A 6217-nucleotide genomic window follows, 5' to 3' on the forward strand; every position below is an offset into this window, starting at 1 on the left:
ATAATTTTTTTTTTTATTTTCATGGCTCTGCGTTATAAACTTCTGTGAAGCACTTGGGGGTTCAAAGTCCTCACCACACATCTAGATTAGTTCCTTTGGGGGTCTAGTTTCTAAAATGGTGTCATTTCTGGGGGATCTCCAATGTTTAGGCACACAGGGGCTCTCCAAACGTGACATGGTGTCCGCTAATGATTGGAGCTAATTTTCCATTTAAAAAGCCAAATGGCGTGCCATCCCTTCCGAGCCCTGCCGTGCGCCCAAACAGTGGTTTACCCCCACATATGGGGTATCAGCGTACTCAGGACAAACTGGACAACAATATTTGGGGTCCAATTTCTCCTATTATCCTTGGCAAAATAGGAAATTCCAGGCTAAAAAATCATTTTTGAGGAAAGAAAAATTATTTTTTATTTTCATGGCTCTGCGTTATAAACTTCTGTGAAGCACCTGGGGGTTTAAAGTGCTCAATATGCATCTAGATAAGTTCCTTGGGGGGTCTAGTTTCCAAAATGGGGTCACTTGTGGGGGAGCTCCAATGTTTAGGCACACAGGGGCTCTCCAAACGCGACATGGTGTCCGCTAACAATTGGAGCTAATTTTCCATTCAAAAAGTCAAATGGCGCGCCTTCTCTTCCGAGCCCTGCCGAGTGCCCAAACAGTGGTTTACCCCCACATATGAGGTATCGGCGTACTCGGGAGAAATTGCCCAACAAATTTTATGATCCATTTTATCCTACTGCCCATGTGAAAATGAAAAAATTGAGGCGAAAAGAATTTTTTTGTGAAAAAAAATTACTTTTTCATTTTTACAGATCAATTTGTGAAGCACCTGAGGGTTTAAAGTGCTCACTAGGCATCCAAATTAGTTCCTTGGGGGGTCTAGTTTCCAAAATGGGGTCACTTGTGGGGGAGCGCCAATGTTTAGGCACACAGGAGCTATCCAAACGCGACATGGTGTCCGCTAACGATGGAAATAATTTTTCATTCAAAAAGTCAAATGGCGCTCCTTCCCTTCCGAGCCTTACCATGTGCCCAAACAGTGGTTTACCTCCACATGTGAGGTATTGGTGTACTCAGGAGAAATTGCCCAACACATTTTAGGATCCATTTTATCCTGTTGCCCATGTGAAAATGAAAAAATTGAGGCTAAAAGAATTTTTTTGTGAAAAAAAAGTACTTTTTCATTTTTACGGATCAATTTGTGAAGCACCTGGGGGTTCAAAGTGCTCACTATGCATCTAGATAAGTTCCTTGGGGCGTCTAGTTTCCAAAATGGGGTCACTTGTGGGGGAGCTCCAATTTTTAGGCACACGGGGGCTCTCCAAACGTGACATGGTGTCCGCTAAAGAGTGGAGCCAATTTTTGATTCAAAAAGTCAAATGGCGCTCCTTCCCTTCCAAGCCCTGCCGTGCGCCAAAACAGTGGTATACCCCCACATATGAGGTATCAGCGTACTCAGGACAAATTGGACAACAACTTTCGTGGTTCAGTTTCTCCTTTTACCATTGGGAAAATAAAAAAATTGTTGCTAAAAGATAATTTTTGTGACTAAAAAGTTAAATGTTCATTTTTTCCTTCCATGTTGCTTCTGCTTCTGTGAAGCACCTGAAGGGTTAATAAACTTCTGGAATGTGGTTTTGAGTACCTTGAGGGGTGCAGTTTTTAGAATGGTGTCACTTTTGGGTATTTTCAGCCATATAGACCCCTCAAACTGACTTCAAATGTGAGGTGGTCCCTAAAAAAATGGTTTTGTAAATTTCGTTGTAAAAATGACAAATCGCTGGTCGAATTTTAACCCTTATAACTTCCTAACAAAAAAAAATTTTGTTTCCAAAATTGTGCTGATGTAAAGTAAACATGTGGGAAATGTTATTTATTAACTATTTTGTGTCACATATCTCTCTGGTTTAACAGAATAAAAATTCAAAATGTGAAAATTGCGAAATTTTCAAAATTTTCGCCAAATTTCCGTGTTTATCACAAATAAATGCAGAATTTATTGACCTAAATTTACCACTAACATGAAGCCCAATATGTCACGAAAAAACAATCTCAGAACCGCTAGGATCCGTTGAAGCGTTCCTGAGTTATTACCTCATAAAGGGACACTGGTCAGAATTGCAAAAAACGGCAAGGTCTTTAAGGTCAAAATAGGCTGGGTCTTGAAGGGGTTAAAAAGATGAGAGGCGTCTGTAATTTACATCATAGGTAGACCTCAACTATGGGAGACAAACTGAGAAAAAAAAATCCAGAAAATAACATTGTCTGTTTTTTTAACAATTTATTTGCATATTATGGTGGAAAATAAGTATTTGGTCAGAAACAAAATTTCATCTCAATACTTTGTAAAATATCCTTTGTTTGCAATGACAGAGGTCAAATGTTTTCTGTAAGTCTTCACAAGGTTGCCACACACTGTTGTTGGTATGTTGGCCCATTCCTCCATGCAGATCTCCTCTAGAGCAGTGATGTTTTTGGCTTTTCGCTTGGCAACACGGACTTTCAACTCCCTCCAAAGGTTTTCTATAGGGTTGAGACCTGGAGACTGGCTAGGCCACTCCAGGACCTTGAAATGCTTCTTACGAAGCCACTCCTTCGTTGCCCTGGCGGTGTGCTTTGGATCATTGTCATGTTGAAAGACCCAGCCACGTTTCATCTTCAATGCCCTTGCTGATGGAAGGAGGTTTGCACTCAAAATCTCACGATACATGGCCCCATTCATTCTTTCATGTACCCAGATCAGTCGTTCTGGCCCCTTTGCAGAGAAACAGCCCCAAAGCATGAGGTTTCCACCACCATGCTTTACAGTAGGTATGGTGTTTGATGGATGCAACTCAGTATTCTTTTTCCTCCAAACACGACAAGTTGTGTTTCTACCAAAGAGTTCCAGTTTGGTTTCATCAGACCATAGGACATTCTCCCAAAACTCCTCTGGATCATCCAAATGCTCTCTAGCAAACTTCAGATGGGCCCGGACATGTACTGGCTTAAGCAGTGGGACACGTCTGGCACTGCAGGATCTGAGTCCATGGTGGCGTAGTGTGTTACTTATGGTAGGCCTTGTTACATTGGTCCCAGCTCTCTGCAGTTCATTCACTAGGTCCCCCCGCGTGGTTCTGGGATTTTTGCTCACCGTTCTTGTGATCATTCTGACCCCACGGGGTGGGATTTTGCGTGGAGCCCCAGATCGAGGGAGATTATCAGTGGTCTTCCATTTTCTAATTATTGCTCCCACTGTTGATTTCTTCACTCCAAGCTGGTTGGCTATTGCAGATTCAGTCTTCCCAGCCTGGTGCAGGGCTACAATTTTGTTTCTGGTGTCCTTTGACAGCTCTTTGGTCTTCACCATAGTGGAGTTTGGAGTCAGACTGTTTGAGGGTGTGCACAGGTGTCTTTTTATACTGATAAGTTTAAACAGGTGCCATTACTACAGGTAATGAGTGGAGGAAAGAGGAGACTCTTAAAGAATAAGTTACATGTCTGTGAGAGCCAGAAATCTTGATTGTTTGTTTCTGACCAAATACTTATTTTCCACCATAATATGCAAATAAATTGTTAAAAAAACAGACAATGTGATTTTCTGGATTTTTTTTTCTCAGTTTGTCTCCCATAGTTGAGGTCTACCTATGATGTAAATTACAGACGCCTCTCATCTTTTTAAGTGGTGGAACTTGCACTATTGCTGACTGACTAAATACTTTTTTGCCCCACTGTAGTGTTCTGCACCCAAACACTATTTGTGATCTTTGACCATGCTGAATGAAATGTAACAATCTACCCCCCACCGGAGTTGCTAGTCATTGGTCTGGTTTCTTTCTCTCCCTCGAGGAACGACGGAACATAAATCCTGTACCTCTTCTACGTTTATCATCCCATCTAGGTCGATCTCTAATGGGTGAAAAGGTACGCCTTCCTTCCCAGGCCAAACCTCTTCATATTGAAGGGATGACGGTAGGACCTAAATAAATTAGGGAACTTCTTTTTGTCATCTCCAGCCTTTTCTAGGAGTTCATCCAAGGCGGGACCAAACAAATATTCTCCCTTGCAAGGAATGGCACAGTTTTGATCTCGTCTGTATATCTACCAGCCAGCATTTTAACCACAAGGCTCTTCTAGCCACATTAGAGAGTCCTGCTGCTATAGCCGCCATTTTAACAGAGTCAATAGAAGCATCTGATAAGAAGGCAGCTGCCTCCTGAATCACCAGTAGAGCAGTTAAAATAGAGTCTCTAGAGGCCCCCTCCTTCAACTGGGTTTCTAATTGGTCCAGCCAAACCATCATTGACCTGGCTGTACAGGTTGATGCCACCGCAGGTCTTAACCCCTTTTCCCCCAAGGGTTGTTTGCACGTTAATGACCGGGACAATTTTAACAATTCTGACCACTGTCCCTTTATGAGGTTATAACTCTGGAACGCTTCAACGGATCCCAGTGATTCTGACATTGTTTTCTCGTGACATATTGTACTTCATGATAGTGGTAAAAATTCTTTGATAGTACCTGCATTTATTTGTGAAAAAAATGGAAATTTGGCAAAAATTATGAAAATGTCGCAATTTTCCAACTTTGAATTTTTATGCAATTAAATCACAGAGATACAGTGGGGCAAAAAAGTATTTAGTCAGTCAGCAATAGTGCAAGTTCCACCACTTAAAAAGATGAGAGGCGTCTGTAATTTACATCATAGGTAGACCTCAACTATGGGAGACAAACTGAGAAAAAAAAATCCAGAAAATCACATTGTCTGTTTTTTTAACATTTTATTTGCATATTATGGTGGAAAATAAGTATTTGGTCAGAAACAAACAATCAAGATTTCTGGCTCTCACAGACCTGTAACTTCTTCTTTAAGAGTCTCCTCTTTCCTCCACTCATTACCTGTAGTAATGGCACCTGTTTAAACTTGTTATCAGTATAAAAAGACACCTGTGCACACCCTCAAGCAGTCTGACTCCAAACTCCACTATGGTGAAGACCAAAGAGCTGTCAAAGGACACCAGAAACAAAATTGTAGCCCTGCACCAGGCTGGGAAGACTGAATCTGCAATAGCCAACCAGCTTGGAGTGACGAAATCAACAGTGGGAGTAATAATTAGAAAATGGAAGACATACAAGACCACTGATAATCTCCCTCGATCTGGGGCTCCACGCAAAATCCCACCCCGTGGGGTCAGAATGATCACAAGAACGGTGAGCAAAAATCCCAGAACCACGCAGGGGGACCTAGTGAATGAACTGCAGAGAGCTGGGACCAATGTAACAAGGCCTACCATAAGTTACACACTACGCCACCATGGACTCAGATCCTGCAGTGCCAGACGTGTCCCACTGCTTAAGCCAGTACATGTCCGGGCCCGTCTGAAGTTTGCTAGAGAGCATTTGGATGATCCAGAGGAGTTTGGGGACAATGTCCTATGGTCTGATGAAACCAAACTGGAACTGTTTGGTAGAAACACAACTTGTCGTGTTTGGAGGAAAAAGAATACTGAGTTGCATCCATCAAACACCATACCTACTGTAAAGCATGGTGGTGGAAACATCATGCTTTGGGGCTGTTTCTCTGCAAAGGGGCCAGGACGACTGATCCAGGTACATGAAAGAATGAATGGGGCCATGTATCGTGAGATTTTGAGTGCAAACCTCCTTCCATCAGCAAGGGCATTGAAGATGAAACGTGGATGGGTCTTTCAACATGACAATGATCCAAAACACACCGCCAGGGCAACGAAGGAGTGGCTTCGTAAGAAGCATTTCAAGGTTCTGGAGTGGCCTAGCCAGTCTCCAGATCTCAACCCTATAGAAAACCTTTGGAGGGAGTTGAAAGTCCGTGTTGCCAAGCGAAAAGCCAAAAACATCACTGCTCTAGAGGAGATCTGCATGGAGGAATGGGCCAACATACCAACAACAGTGTGTGGCAACCTTGTGAAGACTTACAGAAAACGTTTGACCTCTGTCATTGCCAACAAAGGATATATTACAAAGTATTGAGATGAAATTTTGTTTCTGACCAAATACTTATTTTCCACCATAATATGCAAATAAAATGTTAAAAAAACAGACAATGTGATTTCCTGGATTTTTTTTTCTCAGTTTGTCTCCCATAGTTGAGGTCTACCTATGATGTAAATTACAGACGCCTCTCATCTTTTTAAGTGGTGGAACTTGCACTTTTGCTGACTGACTAAATACTTTTTTGCCCCACTGTATGTCACACAAA

Source organism: Ranitomeya imitator, chromosome 10 (assembly GCF_032444005.1).
Source record: "Ranitomeya imitator isolate aRanImi1 chromosome 10, aRanImi1.pri, whole genome shotgun sequence".
In the NCBI taxonomy this organism is placed as follows: domain Eukaryota; kingdom Metazoa; phylum Chordata; class Amphibia; order Anura; family Dendrobatidae; genus Ranitomeya; species Ranitomeya imitator.